This window comes from Panthera onca, chromosome F2 (assembly GCF_046562875.1).
Source record: "Panthera onca isolate mPanOnc1 chromosome F2, mPanOnc1 haplotype 2, whole genome shotgun sequence".
NCBI lineage: Eukaryota > Metazoa > Chordata > Mammalia > Carnivora > Felidae > Panthera > Panthera onca.
In genome coordinates, this window is record NC_138356.1 from 49,491,188 (window position 1) to 49,512,309 (window position 21,122).

A 21,122-nucleotide genomic window follows, 5' to 3' on the forward strand; every position below is an offset into this window, starting at 1 on the left:
ATTTATTCTCACGTTGACCTGAAACATTAAAAACAAGGTCAGGTCCATTTATTTTAGTTGTTAGTAGAATAGAAAACATTCTTTAAAAAATTGTTCACGCATGCCTTTTCAACTTTGTGCAAGTAATATTATTTATACTGGCAAGTGGAAGTAACTTTGAGAATGTGAGAACGACACATATTTAATTAAGTTCCAATCTCTCCATGGTAATTGCCATCTTACTGAGATGTGCTCTTACACTTAGCCTCTGTGCTTTTTTAAAGTGGGAGTTATGTTTACGAAGAAGATGGTTTGGTTGCAGCAATGGGCAGACTGAGAAGTGACATGAACTCTAGGAGAGGATGACATGTCTATTAGGAGCCCTAAGATGAAATATTCTGAGACGTTCATGTTTGCCTTTAATGCAAACTGGAGGATAAATGTCTTCTTGTCTTGTTCTGGATGAGGGTAATCCCCTCATTCGTTTTATATGACCTCAGATGCATTTTATTTAAAATTTTGTCAGTGTTTTAGTTTCAACCGACCTAAGGTTATGTTGCAGTATACTACTTCTAATAGTTTACAGTAGTTCCCCTCACCCGTTTCTGCAGGTATGTTCCAAGACCCCCAGTGGATGTCTGAAATTGCGGATGGTACATAAACCCTAAATTTACTGGGTTTTTTTCCTATACATACACACCTATGGTAAAGTTTAATTTATACATTGGGCACAGTAAGAGATAAACAGCAATAACTAATCACAAAATAGAACAATTATAACAATATGCTGTAATAAAATTTATGTAAATGTGGATTCTCTCTCTCAAAGTATCTTGTACAATACTCTTCTTGTGATGATGTGAGTTGATAAAATGCATACATGATGAGGTAACATGAGGTGAAGGATATAGGTCCTGTAACATAGGACTGCTGACTTTGAGGATACATCAGAAGGATCCTCTGCTTCCAGACCACAGTCGACTGTGGGTAACTGAAACCACGGAAAGAGAGACTGAGGATAAGGGGGTAGACTACTGTATATGTAGGTCTAAATTTGGAACTATTGCTGTATTTAATCTAGGTGAAATCAAGACCTGTGTTTGTCTTGACTACTCTTTTATCTTTGGAATCTAGCAGAATGCCTTATCTGTAGGAGGAACTCAGTAAACATTTCTTCATAACTGATTTTTACATGTTTTGTCTTTTATGACATAAGAATACTGTGTTACAAGGAATAGCAATGAATTTAGGAAACTGTTTTCTAATCAAAAGTTGCATTAAAATGACATATGTCATTATTTTGCTGATTTTCTCTAAGGTACTGAAACATCGTAAAATAGTAAAATTACTATCAAAATATACTTAGATCCAAATGTGCTTCAGTATTAAATTGCTTCAGTTATGTATCTTATTTGTGAGTTTCAGAAAGTAATCAGGATTAAGTTATATTATTTAGTAGATTACACTGGGCATTCAACAAAATATTTGGTCATAACTTTAAACAGTGATCTCTGATTATTGAAATAAAGTGACATTTGATTGGCATAAACAAAGATGAAGTCAAACCTAAAAAGACATAGCTTTACTTCAGTAATAAATATAATTGCATTTGCTTTGAGTTTTTAGATAGGAAGATGGTAGGAGAAAAGACTTGCACTTTTGGATGTTTTAAAATTTAATTCTTGATTTTAGGCATTATTTCCATTAAAGTATCTTGGGCAACTAATTCTTCTTACGGATCTGTGATTTATGCCGTTTTAAAAATTCAGAATCAGTAGATTCTCTCAATAGTTACCTTCCTCATCTTACACTTCTGTTATGCTGAAGAATTTTGGTATATAATTTTCCAGAAGCTTTCCTTTTACCTTTCTGATCCATAGACCAGGATTACTTGTGAATCTTCTCTTCTAATTCATCTTCCCGAGTTCTAAGACTTCTTTCTGAGTCATCTAATTTTTTTCTCTCTTTGGCTACCATTTGAATGGGACAACTTCCTGTCCGCTTACTTTGTATTCATTCATCCTTAAAATTATTTCTAAGAGCTGAATTCCAGGTATTCATTTAATACATAAAAAGTAGGACTTATGTTTCTTCATACTCCATATACACATCTTCATAGTAGAATAAGTAAGTAGATATTTTATCAGATAGTATTAAACATCTGATAATTTTTGAACAGTAATTTCATTTTTATGAATTTATAGAAGTCTCATTTTGTGGTCATTCAAAGCTATAATAATGTAAGTTTCTTGAAGTCTGTGTTTTTGGAGTTTATTTTGTAGTTCTTTAATATAACAGGAAGACTTACTAATTTTGATATGGGTAATTCATGTGAAATTGTAGGTATAACTAGAACAGTGTGTCCAACTCTGACTTTCAATCAGTTTTAAGGCATAGAAAGTCAATTGAGCCATGTTTCAGGTGTCATTCCATTCAGCCTTTGCGGAAATTCCTTATTATACAAATTAAATAATTTTAATTTTACTTTCTCTTTTTTTCACTATTTTTTTTTCGCATCAGCATCAAAATGAGAGAAAGTTTCTATAAAGGCAATATAATGTCGGTTGTATGTAAAGTGTAAAACAAGTCCCTGAGTAATGAAGGATGGGCCTAGTAGGAAAGAAAAATGTTAAATTCTTTGTAATGCAACTGTTAATGTAACTTTTTGTTCCCAATATCTACCATAATATCAAATTGAGTTAGAAAGTTTTAAAAAACAGATTAATCAAACTGATCAATTGGATTAGTTTGTTTTGAATTTTCATGTAATAACAATTTTATTCATGTTGTGACATACTAATAAATATACCTCGGAAATAGGAAAATCTAAAATTTTAGTCATTTGAATCAAACAGCCATTTAATATTGTACTTCTCTTTGATTATGAAGTCTTTTAATAGGAAACAGTGCTAAGAGGAGGAGTGTTTTAAGCACAGGGAACATCCTATGTGAACATTTTTAAGTAGCAAAGGATTCGAGGGACAAGGAGGACCAGGGTGTCTGTAATTCAGCGGGCAAGATGGAGTGTAGTGGGAGACGAGGTTCCAGAGGTAGGACTCAGAGAAGGCAGTGTTTTTATAGAGAATAATAGAGTTTGGATCTGTGTCAGTATAAAAGGAAAATAATTGGAAACTTTAAAACATGGGTGTGACATGATTTACTACTTTGTGTACAAAGATCAATCTGGCTGCTCTATGGCTAGAGTGACTGAGAATAGAAGTGGACCGAGCAGTGAGGAAGCTTTTCTGAAAGACTTGTAGGAATTATGATGACTCGCACTAGGTTGATTACGGTGAAAATGAAGAGGAGTGGAATGGCGATACATCATTAGTGTCATAGATGTGGAGGAAGTTAGTAAGGAAGAGAAAAGAGCCAAGGAGCCTGATTTCTGATTGGAGGAACTAATTGGGTGGTGATGCCATTAACTGTGATCAAGAAGGGGAAAGGACAAACAGGTTAGCACTAGCCACAGGAACTTAAGTTTTAAACTTTTTTATGTTTAAGATGCTATAAGTTGGCTTGTTTTGAAGGAGAATTTGGATTGACTGGAGTTATAACTTTTGCTGTTGTCCGCGTGGTACATAAAGCTAAAAGAATAGAGAAGAGAACTTAGAGAGTGTGTGAGTGTGTGAAGAAGAGCAGATAAGAAGGTCCATGATTGAGCCCTGAAGAATTCTCACACTGTGCAGATTACTGGGAATCCAGAGATAAAAGGACTATGGTTTCTGCTCTCACAAATAGTTCTCATTCAAGCGGGAAAAAGACATGCTGGTAAACAATGAAAATCAATATTGTGGAGATTTCTGGTTTCCTCTTTGACATGTAAAGAGTTTGGAAGTTGTTACTGTCATCCTCACAACAAGAAAAAGCTGAACAAATTGAAAATCAACAACTCAAGATCTATCGTATAATTGAGATCACAGGGCAAATCAGTGCCCTGCCATGTGGAGGGAGAGGCAAATAAAGAACCACAGCTTACTGGGAGCAGAAACTATTGGAACTAGGATCTGGTAGGAAAACTTAAACTATTAACTGATCAACTATTGAAGGCTGGGTGTGGACTGACTTAAGAGTTACAAATTCCTGGGAGCCCAGCCGTAAGGGAACACCCTTCCCAACCTCCCCAATTTTGTGAGTTTTTAAAAAAAAATTTTTTATGTCTGTTTATTTTTGAGAAAGAGAGAAAGAGCGAGAGAGAGAGAGAGAGGCAGAGAGGGAGACACAATCCGAGGCAGGTGCCAGGGTCTGAGCTGTCAGCACAGAGCCCGACACGGAGCTCTAACTCACGAACTGTGAGATCATGACCTGAGCTGAAATCGGATGCTTAACCGACTAAGCCACCCAGGTACCCCTCTAATTTTGTGAGTTGTACCTCTAGGAACCTCACCAGGTTCTCAAGGTGAAGATCAGTGAACAGTTCTGTCACACTTTCAGCAGGGAGGAGGGTAAAAGTAACCATTTTGAAATACTCCTAGAGCTTTTTGTTCTCAAGGGAACCTAGCCAATGTGAGAGAAGGGAAATGCCCGACTGCAGCCCCCTCTAGCCGTCCCACCTCACTGAAAGGGGAAAAGAAACTCAGAAGCACTTGTGAAGGTCATAGCCCAGGATACAGGCCCACTAAAAGACTCACATTTATAGGATTATAGAAGAACACTTCTCTTTAAAGTGGCATTTCAGGGATCCAGGCTGCTTCTGTGTTCTTGGTAAGCCAACTGGAACATTTAGCCAGTGGAGGAAGAGAGAGAATGGGGAGAATGGAGAATGGAGAATGGAGAATGGAGAATGGAGAATGGAGAACTTATTCTTACCTACATAAGACTGGTCACTTTTGCTCACAGCTTGTTCCCAGAACTTGTCACAAGGCACTTAACTAACTGCAAGGGAGTCTAGAAAGACTCTCCATGTGGTCATGAAGAGAGGTATCTCTATAATATGAACAGTAGTACATCTACTACTGTTAGTTCGTTTGATTTTCATTTATTGCAATGAGATGGAAATTTCAGGTTGCCAAAAGGTAAAGATTTGCTACTAAACAAGGATAACTACAATTTTAGTCCCCACTCTTGGTAATGTTGATTCTGTTGTAGCTGATGAAATGACTTGGGATCAAGGTCTAATTTTTATGAAACTGAAGGTTAGGGTTAATAATATGACAGAGACTCAAATACATAAATGTCTAGAAGGAAGGAGCATCTATTAAATTTTATCAGTGGGATTACAGGGAGATTTTTGCATTTTCTTAGGTGGCAATGAAAGACTAAAGGAGATTAAAAATGTGATAACAATGAAAATATATATGAAAGCATATTGAGAAAACTTTAGTTGATCAGTAGAGTACCAAAGCGTAATAATAACTAAGATAAACAGTAAAAAAAAAAAATTTAAAAAGGAGGAGTAGAAATATCAGAAAATCATCCTTTTCTTTTTGGATGTAAGCTATCTATTTTAGTTAGTCATCTGCCTCATGCAAGAGTCCATTGCAGAGATCATTTGCTTCTGGAGGATCCTTAAGATCCTCTTATTTAAGATCCCCTGATGGAGCAGATTTCCAATAGTCCAGGCAAAATTATTTATGTCTTTTTAGGTGCAAAGCATGAATCCAAGGATCAGCATTTTGAAGCGCTAATTGTTAACATGGCATGTTACAGTCTTCAAGACTGCAGGGTAGTTTTTCTTTCCCGTCTCTTCCAGAAGACTAAATCTCTAGATTTCAGGTCATAGGGAGTACCTTGGAAGAATGTTTAGGAGATGCTTATAACTGTTGTTGATAAGAATGAGTGTATCATGATTCTGTGATGGCTGTACTTAATCATGTTAACTTGCAATGGAGCTAGATCTAGGGTCAGAGGTGAAATTTCTATGAGCCCTGGCATGCTATTATTAAGTCATAAGGGAGAGCTGATGACCTCAAGAAGCGTTGATTTTCTTGTTTTGAAGGCAAATGGCAATGGAAAGTGAAAGGTCCTTGAGGTTATTATTAATTTAATTTTACTTTAAAAATTCCACTTGGTCTTTCTGCTTTTTCTGAAGATTGAGGATGCGATAGATAAAAATGTTTTCATGTAAGCTATGTGCTTCGTATTGGTGCTTGACTGGTCAAAGCAGTTGACCTGCAGTGGTAAGAGAGTGAATGAATTCCTGCACATGGTATGTTTCCAGGCCTAACTTAGATATTCTTCAGTCTAGTCTAAAATTGACCACGTTGGGGGCCTGGGTGGCTCAGTTGGTTAAGCATCTGACTTCAGCTCAGGTCATGATCTCGTACTTTGTGAGTTCGAGCCCCACATTGGGCTCTGTGCTGACAGCTCAGAGCCTGGAGCTTGCTTCAGATTCTGTGACTCCCTCTCTCTCTCTGCCCCTTCCCCACTCGTGCACACACACAAATGTGTGCCCTATGTCTCTTAAAAATAAATAAACATTAAAAAAATTAATAAAATAAAATTGACCACCTCAGTCATGTACCTTTGAACCGCCTTCAATTCCTTTTGGCTCAAGAAAGGGATATATAGGGGCGCCTGGGTGGCGCAGTCGGTTAAGCGTCCGACTTCAGCCAGGTCACGATCTCGCGGTCCGTGAGTTGGAGCCCCGCGTCAGGCTCTGGGCTGATGGCTCGGAGCCTGGAGCCTGTTTCCGATTCTGTGTCTCCCTCTCTCTCTGCCCCTCCCCCGTTCATGCTCTGTCTCTCTCTGTCCCAAAAATAAATACAAAACGTTGGAAAAAAAAAAAAAAAAAAAAAAAAGAAAGGGATATATAAATAAGAATTATGAATGATACATTGCTTAATCAGAAAATGCATTTAGAGAAATTGATAAAAGTAGCAAAGTGCTTGTTGCCGCGTAAAATTTTTATTAAAACGTAACATATGTAGTGAAAAGTGTACAAACTGAAAATATGCAACTCATCGAACTGCCAGACAGCGAACATATCTGGAAATCATTACTGAGAGCAAGAAGCAGAACATCACCAGCCCTCCAGTATCTCTTTCTCATACTCCCTTCCAGGGAAGATTACTTCTCACCCCAAAGGGTAACTTCATCCTTTTATGTAGCACTACAGATCGTACAAATAATGTATGTTTTATACGAATGGGATCATGTCGTGTATATTCTGTCGGATCTGTGCCATCTGGTTCAACATAATATTTGTGAGATTCATCTAAATGATTGCATGTGGCTGTATTTCATTCATTCTCATAGTTGTATGGTGCTCTAGTATATGAATATACTACAATTTATCTACCTGTTTACTATTGATATGCATATCAATTAGGTTTTTCCAATTTTTGGTTATTATGATTAGTGCTGCTATATATATTCTGTTGCCATTATTTTTTCCTGTTACTTTGGAGGAGAATTTTGTAGTTATTTGTGAAAATGAAGTACGTAAGCGATTTTAAAATATTTTCAAATAGCAAAGCTAAGCATTATGTCTGGGTCGTTAGTCTCTAGTGTCTTGTTTATTTATTTGGTAATGCTGTAGGTACTATTTCTTGAGTATGCCCTATTGTTTGATGTTTTGGTGCTTCTGCATCTGGCCAAGAAATGGAGGAACAGTGCATAGGATGATATGGTCTGATTTCTATTTTATAACAAACATTAGGGTTATAATAGTCACTTAGGGAGCTGCATAGAAGTTCAGATGAGCGAGGTGCTAAGTGACTGGGATGGCCATGTATGTGGCATATGTTTATTCTTTTATCATAAAAGGACATTAATTCTTTCTCTTGGCTGGTTAGTAATGCAGTGGCTTTCATACTTCTTTTTTTAAACTTCCATCCGTAAGGAGAAATATATTTTGCACTATAACCCAGTATACACATACTACATATAAATTTTAATGCACAATAGAAACAAGATTTGCATGAAATGCTTACTTGCACTCCTTCCAATGTGCTGATCTATTTTATTAAAAAATTGTGAGCCTTGGCCAGCTAAATTGATTTTGTGTCCTAGTACTGGGTTGTAGTCTGCAGTTTGAAAAGCACTCTTAAAAAAGTGTGTGACTACACTTAATGATAACATTCCATAACTGCATGCCATAAACTTGTAGAAGGCTCTACTTTAAATTCACTCTCTGATGAAAATCAGTGTTAAAATGATGTTTATTTTAATGCTTCAGGTTTTTTTAATAAACAAGTCCTAAATTAAGGTTAGTTTCACAGATTTGGGCTTTTTGTTTTTTTAATGTTTATGTATTTTTGAGAAAGAGAGAGAGACAGCGTGACCAGAGGAAGGGCAGAGAGAGAGGGAGACGCAGAATCTGAAGCAGGCTCCAGGCTCTGAGCACAGAGTCTGATGCAGGGCTCGAACCCACAAGCTGTGAGATCATGACCTGAGCTGAAGTCGGACACTTAACCGACTGAGCCACCCAAGTGCCCCACAGATTTGGGTTGTTAAAAAAAAGCTTTATAAATATGTTTTCAATTTAAACGTTGGAATAATAATCATAGTTAAGAAGAGTGAGAATACAGTAATACTAGTTTTGTATTTGATAATTTTATTCCTTTAAGATAAAAAGGATAGACACTCAGACAATATTATAATACTAAAACATTGTACCATAGGTAATGTAGAACGTGGGGGAACGGATGCTTCTTCTATAAGGAAGAGAGCCAACCAAGTTTAAGCCCAGACATAAAGAACACATAAATGAGAAGAGAGAATGGGGAAACTTTGAGCTAGGTTGTCTTCATATGTTATTTTAGTTACTCATGATAGTAACTCTGAAGTCTGTGTTAAAATCCCACTAGTCTCATACAGCTAATAGGATCTTAGACCATGTTTAGAGAAGAATCTTTATTTTTCCCTGCTGTAGATTTCCTTGAAATACTGAATTGTTCTTGCTTATTCAAAATACCTCAACTCAGTTTGGTATTTCATTGGCTCCTATTGCCCTATATTTTGCTCACATTATAGTCTGTGCATTTAAAAACATTATTTTGAGACGGAATCTGTAGGATTCACCAACTTGTTAAAGGCATCCATTTAAAGAAGATTAAAGACCTCTATAAGATACTCTCGTGTTTCACATGTTGTTTCAGAAGAAAAGTAAATTGATATGGTGCCTAAGAAGGCACATATTAATTACCTAGTGTGTGTCACAATCACAGTGTTGGGCAAAAGATGAATGGTCCTTGACAGATTGTGTATACATAAGAATAATTACAATAAAATCTATTGTTTAGAAGTGCAACCTCAAGGTGGATGTTTGACTCTGCCTCGTGGTGGGGATCAGACAGGATGGCTGAAATCTGAGCTAGGTCTTGAATATTGAAAGAGTGTAGTAAGTTTAAAAAAAAAAAAGTAAATTTTATTCTATTTGATGGAACAGCATCTGCAAAGGTGTGAAAGAGCAGGATGTGCTTGGAGAACTGAAGGAGAACATTATTGTTCTAATGTAAATGTTAGAATTATTATTCAGATATCTTGATTGCCACCAAGGTAGATAGCAATTGTGTTACTGTATCATGACGTAGTTCCAGGTTTACGGTTATCTGCATCAATCTGAGATTAACTGTGATATACTTAGCACAAACTGTAAAACATGTAAATAATGGGGTCAGAGTTTCTTTTTCCGTTTATTATTATTTTTTAGGTAATGAGCAAATGGTGTTTTACTCAGGAGCAGTGTATAAAAGTGTTTTACTTCCTAATGTCTTTTTCGAAGAAGTACTTTATTTTGGTTAGGCAGAAAGAAGTTGAAGGTGGAATATTTATAGTGGTCTTAAAATGTTTCTTCTATTTGTCATTTTTTCCCCAGAATTGAATTTGTTGAATACTTTTGTTTAAGATACAAATTTCAGAGAAGCAACAAAATGCACTTTCCCCTCGGCATCAGAAAGGGGAATCTTCATATTGAAGATGAATCATTTCCTAATGTCAATAATAAGCTATGAGTGTACTTTTACTTCTTTTAAACCTCAGTTTGTAACATCGAGGTGATTTCACTTGGGAATGAAATAATCATTTCAATTCCAAAGATTCTATATCTGGCGATTATATAAAAGGTTTTTCTTTTCTTTTCTTTTTTTTTGAGAAATGGACTTTCTGAATTTCATTGTCTTTTGGATATTGGTTATCATGAAACACAAAAACAAAGTCATGTATTAAAGATACATATTAAATATAAAGAATTATTATCTAAAGAACTTCATTTAAATTTTAATATAAAGAGTATTTCAATGTGGGTTTACGTGTGTGTATGCAATTGTTACAAATTGTTTTGGAGAAGTGTTTTTAGCATACAAGGAGGGGCCAAATATCTGATTTATTCGAGATAGTTTTATGATATTTCTCATCTGTGTCTTACTGATTTCTATAACTTGTAATGTGACAAACTAAGTTGAATATCAGATAATATGGGGAATAATTCTTAGCAAGGAAGTCAAGATATTCTCGCCCAGGCTGCCTCTCTGGCATCTCCCACTATATTTCTCTTCCCCTTCTTTTCTCATACACACTTTATGCCAAATGACAATACTCTCAACTTCCTGAATTCTCCATCTGTTTTCATGCTTTGCATATGAAATACTAAAGGTTGAATCTGTCTTCATTTTCTGCCTATCACAATTTTGCATATCCTTAAAGTCCAGGATGTGTAGGATATTTAAAAACTGAAACATCTGTGACGTCATAGAAGTCTTCTATGAAGTCATGCCAACACCATCCACAATTAATGGCTTTTTCTTTGTGTTGCAAAACCATTTTTCTTACATATTTATTTAGTATATGTTTCATTTTTCCTTGTGTTATAGTTTATTGATATTCATCTTAGGTCTATACTTGTTCATCTATGTCTTTCTTACTGATGACAAGATTGGCTCATATTCAACTTTAAATTTTTGCTCCATCACTTATAAAATAGGGTACACATAGTACACATTTGTGTATTCATTGTTAATTCAGCATTTGTAAATATTTATTGAGGACGTGGCTATGGGCCATGGATCATGCTTCTCAGTGGGATAGAATGGACAGCAGAAACAGACAAAATAATCCTCACAAATTATATTTTCTAATTAGAGAGATAGGCATTAATCAAATAATCGTATATATGAATAAAAGGAAGGATGTGGAAATGCTATAGTATACTATAGTGCTTTGAAAATACTTCATGGAGGGATTTAACATAGTCAGAGATGCTAAGGAGAAATTTTCCAAGGAAGTGCAGTGAGAATACTGAGGAATTATGGAAGTGAAGAGTACAAAGTGTCATTGTTACATTGGCCTCATGAAATTGTCGGGGAACTTTCTTTCGCTTTTCTTCTGAAACAACATATAAAACATGAGAGAACCTTATAGAAGTCCTTAATCTGGTTTTTAAATGGATGCCTTTAACAGGTTGGTGAATCCTGTAGGCTCCATCTCAAAATAATGTTTTTAAATGCACAGAATGTAATGCAAGGAAAATATAGGTCAATAAAGGAGCCAATTAAATTGGGGAAAAAAACCCCATATATTTATGGACTCTTTGGGGGTAGATGAGAAGTTAAGATGAAGAAAGTTGAGTTAAAAAATTCACCTGTAAAGCCATATAGGTGGTGACTGTTTTTTGAGGGCTGGCAATAAATGCACTTAATGTGTTAGTAGGAGAGAAGACACAACATTGTAAAGATGTCAAATCTCCTAAAACGAATCTATCAATGCAATGCAATTTTAGTAGAAATTCCACCAAGAGTTTCAAGAGAATTGGATTAAAGGATTAAAATATTTATGTAGAAGAAAAACATTTACAAATAGCAAAGAAATTTTTCTAACAGAAGAGTAAAGAGGAGGATTCCTTTTGCCAGATATCAAAACAAAGGCCCAGGTAGTATATGTTCTGGAATATGTGGCATTCCGTTACATTTGCTTTTTTTTTTGTTTTGTTTTGTTTTTTTTCCCCTGAGATTAACCCCTTTAGTAAGAGGAAATGGCTTTATTTTGAGTTGTTAACAATATCTGTCTTATTATGAAAGCCCAGGATTAGTTTGAACTACTAAGTACTGCTGAGTGAAGACACATTATCCTGAAAGGACCTCAAACAAATATACTTATACCTATAGATATTACCCGATGGAATCTGTGAAAGGGGAGATAAAGAAATTAAGCGTTAGTCTAGAAATTACTGGGGGGTATGGCCCCACAATGGTTAGTGTTGGAAGTTGTGGTAAACAAACCTTTTAAAGATTAAAGAAGGAGTCATGTAAATGGTTAGCTTGTGAGGATCATGAAAACATATCTATGCGATGAGTAAGAAAACAGCAGCAGCCACAAAAGCATCTGTGGCTGGTTATAAAATTATCAGGAATAGCAGGATTTCCAGGAACTGATAGATTAAAAAGTTCCAATTTTTCAAGTAACTCAGAAGTGAAGAAAATTTACTTTGGAAAACACTGAGTTCATTGAGTGGCTTTAGTGATGATGGAGACATTGATGTGGAAAATACACATGAAAATTTGGATAAAATAGGGGTGCGTGGCTGGCTCACTTGTAGAGCATGAGACTTTAGATCTTGGGGTTGTGAGCTCAAGACCCATGTTGGTTGTAGAGATTACGTGAAGATAAAATCTTTAAAAAAATTTGGAAAAAATAGTTTTATGAAGCAATAAAGTGGAAAAAGCAATATTTATAATTTGATATTGTGTACATCTTTTAAATATTTATTTGTAATAAATGTTTTAAATGAAAGTGTATCTTTGACTTTTATGTCTATATTCAGGATCTGCAAAATGTGGTGTGTGGGTCAAATCCTGCCTGCTGCCTGTTTCTGTAAATAAAGTTTTACTGGAACACAGTCATACTTACTTGTTTTTGTATTGTCTGTGGCTGCTTTCACAGCCTAAGGGCAGAGCTGAGTAGTTGTGACAGAGGCCCTATAGTCCACAATACTTAAAATATATACTGTCTAGCTCTTTACAGAGAGTTTGCTGATCTCTGATCTATATCATTGGAAAGTTATATATTTAAATTTATATTAAATTTAAATCTTTTAGACCCTTCATTGTATTTGGAGTTTGGTTCTGACAGTGTTGTTCTGGAGTAGGAACAGCACAAAAATCAATGAAATAGAATACAGAGTCTGTAAATAGACCCATGCACATGTGGGAACTTAGTATATGATAGATTGCCATCACAAATAAGTGGAAGAAAGGATGGACTATTTAATGGTGCTGGGAAAATGCAATCTCTATATGGAGAAGATTGAAATTAAATTCTTGCATCATATCACATATAAAAATAAACTTCAGATCGATTAAAAGCCGAAATGTGAGAGGCAAAATTATAAAGCTATTAGAAGAAACCAGAATTTTTTTTGTGACTGACTTAGGGATAAGTAAGAATTTTTTATAGCCAGCCACTGAAACCACAAACCCTGAAGGGAGAAATTGATGTATTTGACTATATCAAAATTAAAGATTTCTGTTTAACAAAGGACATCATGTACAAAATTAACAATCATCAGACTAGGATATTTGTTTTGCCTAACTTATAAATGATTAACATATAGGTTATATAGGATCCTACTGCAAATCATCAAGGAAAATATAGGAAATCCAACAGAGTATTGGATGCAACTGGAGTAAGGATGGAGTGAATAGACAATTCATAGGAGAGGCAGTCCAGTGGCGTGAACTTTATTAGAAGTCAGAAAAACATGAATTGAAAAAAAAAAAAACCCCAGCAAAGCCACATCAATTTGTATCTACTAAAGCTGAAAAAATATTATAAGTGAAATAATATCACACATTGGCACAGACAAGAAAAACTGGAACCTTCGTACCCTTCTTGCAGGTATGCTAACTGGGTTAAGCCACTTGGGAGAGCAGTTTCAAAATATTTAGTGAACCTGAGTATGTATACCATATTCCTGCATGTATATCCCAGAGAAAACCATACTGGCTTACCTCAGAGTTATTGTGTGTTGAGTTCCAGACCACCGCAGTAAAGTGAATATCAAAATAAGCAAGTCAAATGAAATTCTTGGTTTCCAAGTGCATATGAAAGTTATGTGTGTGCTATACTGTAGTCTATAGTGTGCAGTAGCATTCTGTCTAAGAAAAAACCAATGTCTATACCTTAATTAAAAAGTACTGTCTTGTTAAAAAATGCTCATTACTGATTACCGATCACTGTAACAAATATAATAATAATGAAAAAGTTTGAAATATTGTGACAATTACCAAAACGACACAGAAACATTACATGAGCACATGCTGTTGGAGAAATGGTGCCAGTAGACTTGCTCGATGCAGGGCGTAAACCTTCAATTTGTAAAACATGCAATATCTGAAAAGTGCAATAAAATGAGTATTTATACAGGTATGCGTGTATATGGGTTTATGAATACATCATTACAGAAATACTGTATAGTAATGAGTTATAAAGGGCCAACTTAAAAAAATAAATGGATGAATAAAATGTGATTTATGTAAATGGAACATTATACATCCATTAAATGCATGAACTAGATACAAAAACTGTAGTGGTTAAAAGCGTGGATTCTGGAGCAACACTGAATTTGGATCTGGTTTTAATGATTTACCATCTGTGTGATCATGAGCAAAATGGATTCTCTGCAGAATGGCAATAAAAATAGGATTAATAATAATAGTACCTATCTACTTGATACACCATAAACACCATATGCATTATACAGTTTTAGATTTAAATATAAAAATGTAAAGTTAAGTGACAAACATAAGCAGAAACAAGTAAATGGCAAAATGCCATTTATGTAAATATACAAGACTGGTTATCCGATAGAAGGGAAATCACACTGGGAAAAGGAAAATAATGAATTAAAATAGAAGCCAAGCATGGATCAGTGCCATAAAGCTTATGATCAGCTATTCTGTATACCTAAGGTTTAAAAAAAGCAAAAGGAAAAAAAAAAAAAGAAAACAAAGAGTGCATTGCAATCCATTCCAGGTGGAAGCAAGAGCATGTATAAAGTGCAAAGACCAGTAATGAGATACACAATGATAGGTCTGAAGAATGAAAGAAAGCCAGAATAGCTTTAACAGAATGAGGGTAAAGAAACAGTGCAAAACTTGAGGTTGAAAAGGGAATGTATGCCAGAATATTCAAGGCTTTGTAAGTCTTCATAAGAAGTTTTTTCTTTCTTTCTTTCTTTCTTTCTTTCTTTCTTTCTTTCTTTCTTTCTTTCTTTCTTTTCTTTCTTTCTTTCTTTCTTCTTTCTTTCTTTCTCTTTCTTTGTCTCTCTCCCTTTCTTTCTTTCTTTCTTTCTTTCTCTTTCTTTCTATCTTTCTCTCTTTCTTTTTCTTTCTTTCTTTCTCTCTCTTTCTTTCTCTTTCTTTCTTTCTTTCTTTCTTTCTTTCTTTCTTTCTTTCTTTCTTTCTTTCTTTCACAATCAGAAGCCATTAGAGCATTTTAAACAGTATCTTTTAGGAAAGGTAATTTTTCCTGTGTGCCCAACAGATTGAGGCAAAGTGTGGATGTGAGTAAACTAGCTAGGAGACCAGGTGGGTTTTGATGGTAACAAAGCCTATGGTATTGACAGGGGATATAGAGACAAGCGGAAGGATTCAAGACACATGTAGGAAGTAAAATAGAAAAAAAGTTAGTGATAAATTATGCATGTGAGGGAGAGACATCGTTCTGGAACATTTCTAGATTTCAGGCCATATAATTGAATGGTGGCACCATTTACTGAAATAGGGAACACTTGGAAGGGAATCTGGCTTGTGTAGGAAAGTTATGGGTTCAGTTTTACACCTGTTGAATTTTAGGTGGCGTTGAGACTTACAGATAAGATGTTGAGTAGGCAATTGAATTTTAAAGCTCAGAGAAGTCTGAGCTGGACATTTATGTTTATACGTAATTTGTATGTAGGTGGAAATTGAAGCCTTGGATATGGGATAAGACTGCCTAAGAAGACACCACGGAATGAAAAGAAGAGGGCCTGGATCTTGACCTTTGAAGGAAAAAGAAAATGAAAGGCCACAGATATGGGAAAACAAGCAGAGCATTATGAAAGCCAAGGGGGCAATGAACGTAGTTGAACATAATTTCAAATATTGTTGAGAACTCAGTAAGATCAAGACTAAAAATTTTGTTCACTAATTTTAGGTACAGGGAGACCATTGATAAACTTTGTGAGAATTAGTAAGCAGACCGGAAGCCAGATTGGAGTGGTTGGAGAATAATGGGGCGAGGAAGCAGAGAGAGCATTTTGCATATTTCTGAAGGAGCATTTTGCATATTTCTGAAGGGGCAGGGGGGATACGCTCTTCTTGGCAAGGAATGCAGTTGAGCTCCTGAATTTGCCTGTACCCCACCAACTCTGCGTACAGTAGTTTCTCATTTTATAGGACTTGGAAGGATAAATATACAAAATCTCTCTAAATCTTCCCTTGTTACCTCAAACTGTTGTCGTGTCCTCCCTGGATTGCAGCTTATCTCTGCTCTCCCCACAGCTGCGACCACTGGATCCCATCCTGCAGCCTTAATGCTGCAGTCCTGGGATTTCTACAGTTCTCTGTAAGAGGGTTTCAAACAGAGTCCTTTAAATAGTTCTTAGGGATACGTGATTACTAACTTTGCTCCCCATGGGTGAAATGGAGCTTCCACTTCCCTGGAGATGCTATATTTTAGCACAGTTCACTGAGGTAGACTTCTGCTTTTTTTGTTCCAGTGTGTAATTTGCCTAGTACTCCAGTGCCTCTAGATCTGAAACAAAACCCCGCTCCTTCTAATTTTCCTCTTCCTTCTGCCTTCTCTTTCTCCTGGAGCATTTACTGAGAGGAACGTCAGAGATCGTAAGCATATCAACAGGTATACAATAGAAATGTACAGCGTATCTCACACATGGAAAGATAATTTTAAGTGGCGGGAGCAACTCCGATGCAGAGCTCATCCACTGGTCCACTTAAACTCACACCTGCTCTGGCACACATTTTATGGACTTGAACTTCCTGTAGTGGTGCTTGTTTTGTGTTAGCAAAGCTTCACTTAAACTTGGTGGGAGACAATCAGGGTAAAACAGTGTATTTGAAGTTACAGGAAAAGTTAGTGAAACTGGCATTAGCTATTTAAATGTATTGACACTAGGTGTGAAAAGGAAGTGTATGTTTGTAATTAAGTAGCTAGGACGGACTCACTTATAGAGTTCTATTTTTAATTTACTTACTGACTTTAGGTTAGCACTTTGAAAGGAACTCTTATTAAAGTCAGGGTTTTTGAGGTATGATTTATTTGCAGTAAAATTCACCCCTTCAAGGTATACACTTCAGTGAATCCTGAAAAAACATAGTTAACTACTACCATAAGCAAGATATAGAACGTTTCCTTCACCCCCAAGAATTCCTTGTGCCTATTTGTAGTTAGTTCTTTTGTTCTACTCCAGTCCCTGATTTCTGTCCTTATAATTTTGCCTTTTCTAGAATGTCATATAAATGAACTCTTATTGTAAAGAAGTGGGCAAACTACGGCCCGCAGGCCAAATACTGTTTTTGTGTAAGTGGTGAGTTAAGAATGGTTTTTACACCTAAAAATGATTGAAAAAATTTAAAAAAATGTTTATATATTTTTTAGAGAGAGAGAGAGAGAGAGAGAGCATGTGGGTGCTCACAAGTGCATGGGGGAGGGGCAAAGAGAGGGAGACTGAGAACCCAAGTAGACTATGCACTTTCAGACAGCACAGAGCCCGATGTGGGGCTCCAACTGATGATCCCAGAGATCCTGACCTGAGCAGAAACCAAGAGTCGGTCGCTTAACTGACTGAACCACCCAGGCATCCCGAAAAAAAATTTTTAATGATGACATTTTGTGAGTGTAAAAATTACACGAAAGTCAAATTTCATGTTTATAAATAACGTCCTTTGGGACACAGCCTTGCTCGTTCATTTACATATTGCCAACGGCTGCTTTTTGGTTCACATGTTTTGCATACTGTTGAAGAAAGACTTCAACCTAACCTATCTAAGAAGCCTTTGTTTAACCCAAGGCCACGATTTTCTTCATTGTTTTCTTCTGGAAATTTTATGGTTTTAGTCATTATATTTAGTTCCGTAATCCATTGATTGCAGTTATGTAATACGTTGAATTAATTTTTGTATAATGTGTGACATATGAGTTGAGGTTCTTTTTTTTAAGTTTTTTTTAATGTTTATTGATTTTTGAGAGAGACAGAGTGTGAGTGGGGGAGGGGCAGAGAGAGAGAGATACAGAATCCGAAGCTGGTTCCAGGCTTTGAGCTGTCAGCACGGAGCCCGATGCAGGGCTTGAACTCACAAACTGTGAGATCATGACCTGAGCCAAAGTCAGTTACTCAACTGACTGAACCACTTAGGCGACCTGAGGTTGATTTTTTTTAACACATGGATTTCCAATTGCTTTTTTTGCACATGAATTTCCTATTGCTTAGAAGATTATTCTTTCTCCATTGCCTTGACAGCCTTTTGTCTTGTTTTGTTTTGTTTTTAAATTAATGATCATTTAAGCATTGGATTGTTTTGGACTCTATTCTCTTCCATTGGTGTATGTATGTGTTTATTCTTTGCCAATACTGAATATTGACTTGATTACCTCTGGAGCTTTTAGAATAAGTCTTGACATCAGGTGGTATGAGTCTTCCAACCTTCTTTTTGAAAATATCTTGCCAATGTAGGTGTTTTGCTTTTCCATATAAATTTTAGAGTCAGCTTGTCAATTTCTTAAAAAAAAATCATGTTGAGTTTTTGATTGAGATAACATTGAATCGAGAGATCAATTTGGAGAGAATTGATACCTTAACAGTATTGAGTTTTCTCATTGATGAATACAGCATATTTCTTCTATTACTTAGATCTCCTCTCATCCTTTTTAACAGTAGTTTTATAGTTTCCACCATAAAAAGCCCATGTGGATACACCTCGGTGGCTCAGTCGGTTGAAGGTCTGACTTTGCCTCAGGTCATGATCTCGCAGTTTGTGGGTTTGAACCCTGAAGCCGGCTTGCTGCTGACAGCGTAGAGCCCGCTTAGGATCCTCTGTGTCCCTTCACTGCCCCTCCCCTGCTCATGCTGTCTCTCTCAAAGATAAAATAAAACTTAACAACAACAACAACAACAACAACAAAAAAGCCTGGATATATTTTGTTCAATTTATACCTGAGCATTTTCTTTCTCTTCTCTTCTTTTTTGATGCCATTGCAGACTGCTTTTAAAATTTTTGATTTCCAATTAATGCAATGCTAGTATATAAAAATACAATTTTGGGGAGGGGGTTATACTTAGTTTATATCTTGTGACCTTGCTAAAGCACATTTATTGTAGGAGATTTTTTGTAGTTTCTTTAGGACTTTATATATAGACAATTATGCCATCTGCAAACAGTTTTTTTTCCCCCCTTTCGAATCTTTATGCTTTTTATTTTTTTAATGCACGGGCTAAGATTTCCAGTTCAGTGTTGATTAGGGGTAGTGAGAGAGAACACCTTGCTTTATTCCTGACTTTAGAGGGAAAGCATTAAATCCTTCACAATATAGTATGATATTAACTATAGGCTTCTCTATAGATACGCTTATTGCATTAAGGAAGTTTTCCTAGTTTGCTGAGTCAAGTGTTTTCTCCATATATTTTGACAGAATCATATGTTTTTCCCCTTAGTCTGTTAATAGGGTGAATTATATAGCTTAAATTTAGAATGTAGAATCAACCTTGCATTCCCAGGATAAACCTGGTACACCTGTGTGTGATGTATTGTTCTTTAACATGGTTTGATAATGTTGTATTGAGGATTTTTCATCTTTCCATGAGGAATATTGGTCTATAATTTTCTGTTATATTTTTGGATGGTTTTGGTATCATAGTAATGCTGGCCTTAGGAAGTTAGAAAGGAAGTGTTTCCTTTTCTTTTTTTCAATGTTTATTTTTTTTTGAGAGAGAGACAGAGAGAGAGAGAGAGAGAGAGAGAGATGGAGCCTGAGCCAGGGAGGGGCAGAGAGGAAAGGAGACACAGATCTGAAACAGACTCCAGGCTCTGAGCTGTCAGCACAGACGCTGATGTGGGGCTCGAACTCATGAGCCGTGAGATCTTGACCTGAGCCGAAGTCGGATGCTTAACCGACTGAGTCACCCAGGTGTCCCACAGGGTTCCCTTATTTTCTATTTTCTTATTTTTGATTATGTAGAATTGGTGTTATTTCTTCCTTAAATATTTGGTGGAATTCACCATTAAAGCCAGTGAGAACTGCAGTTTTATTTTTAAAGGTTTTTAATACATATAGGACATCTCAGGCTATCGGTTTCTTGTCGAGTGAGGTGTGCTGGTTTCAGTCTTTCAAGGAAATAGTTTATTTCTCATGTGAGTTGTTGAATTTTATGGGCATAGAATTGTTTGTAGTTTTCTCTTGTAATCTTTTACATTAAAAAAAATTTTTTTTAACGTTTATTTATTTTTGAGACAGAGAGAGACAGAGCATGAACGGGGGAGGGTCAGAGAGAGAGAGGGAGACACAGAATCTGAAACAGGCTCCTGGCTCTGAGCTGTCAGCACAGAGCCCAACGCGGGGCTTGAACTCATGAACCGCGAGATCATGACCTGAGCCAAAGTTGGACGCTTAACCGACTGAGCCACCCAGGTGCCCCTGTAATCTTTTACATTTAATTTTGCTTAACAGTGGAGTCCGTAGTGATGTTCCCTCTATCATTCTTGCTCTAGTTAATTTTTATCTTCTCTTTCTCTTTTTTTTTTTTTCTCTTGATCATTCTGGCTAGAGGTTTATTAATTTTATTGATTTTTTTTAAAGTTTATTTTTATTTATTTTGAAAGAGAGATAGAGAGCAAGCAGGGAAGTGGCAGAGAGAGAGGGAAAGAGAGAATCCCAAGCAGGCTCCATGCTATCAGTGCAGAGCCTGATGCAGGGCTCCAACTCACGAACTGTGAGATCATGACCTGAGCCGAATCCAATAGTGGAATGCTTAACTGACTGAGACACCCAGGAGCCTGTATTGATTTTTTTTTTAAGCAGCAGCATTTAGTTTCATTGATTTCTTTTATAATTTAAAAAATTTCTTTTCTTATACTTTCTTTGGTTTAATTTTCTCTTCTTTTTTTAGGAAATTGATTTGAGACTTTTCCCCTTTTTAGTGTAAGCACCTATTTTTATGTGTTCTAGGTTTCTATGATCCTTTCAAGGAATATCATACTTCTGCCTCAAGA

General features: G+C 36.0%; 1 protein-coding gene across 36 annotated transcripts in view; it reads left to right on the plus strand.

Annotated features, from left to right (window-relative positions):
- The window catches only part of RIMS2 (regulating synaptic membrane exocytosis 2), a 602,465-nt gene that overhangs the window by 92,712 nt on the left and 488,631 nt on the right, over positions 1 to 21,122 (plus strand). The window lies entirely within an intron of this gene.